Raw genomic sequence first — 316 nt, forward strand, 5'->3', positions numbered from 1 at the left:
CATTCATGTGTACGCGCGGGCAGGTGAGCTGTTTGTTATGAGCGACTGTTCCTCTTTCATTGCTTATCCGCTACAGCATAATAAAGAACACCAAGGATATTCTGTTGTCTGTAGAAATCTGAAAACAATTCCTTTTATAACCCGAACTGGTAGAAGCGTCCTTGACCATTGTCTTCCCAAGTTTAATGAAGGACTTCTCGCAGAATCCTTAAGCCTCGTAGCCAGAAGCTTCTTAATAGTGATTCCTGTGGCGGTCATTAGCTTACATGGCCGTCACTCGGTGAGGCACCACCATTGTTTTACACCATGACCTATA

General features: G+C 44.3%; 1 protein-coding gene across 1 annotated transcript in view; it reads right to left on the bottom strand.

The window, feature by feature from the left end:
• LOC119582373 (FMRFamide receptor-like) overlaps nucleotides 1-316 on the bottom strand; it is a 34,788-nt gene that overhangs the window by 13,515 nt on the left and 20,957 nt on the right. The gene's annotated exons all lie outside the window — the stretch shown is intronic.

The sequence above is a fragment of the Penaeus monodon genome, chromosome 15 (genome assembly GCF_015228065.2).
Source record: "Penaeus monodon isolate SGIC_2016 chromosome 15, NSTDA_Pmon_1, whole genome shotgun sequence".
Classification (NCBI taxonomy): Eukaryota; Metazoa; Arthropoda; class Malacostraca; order Decapoda; family Penaeidae; genus Penaeus; species Penaeus monodon.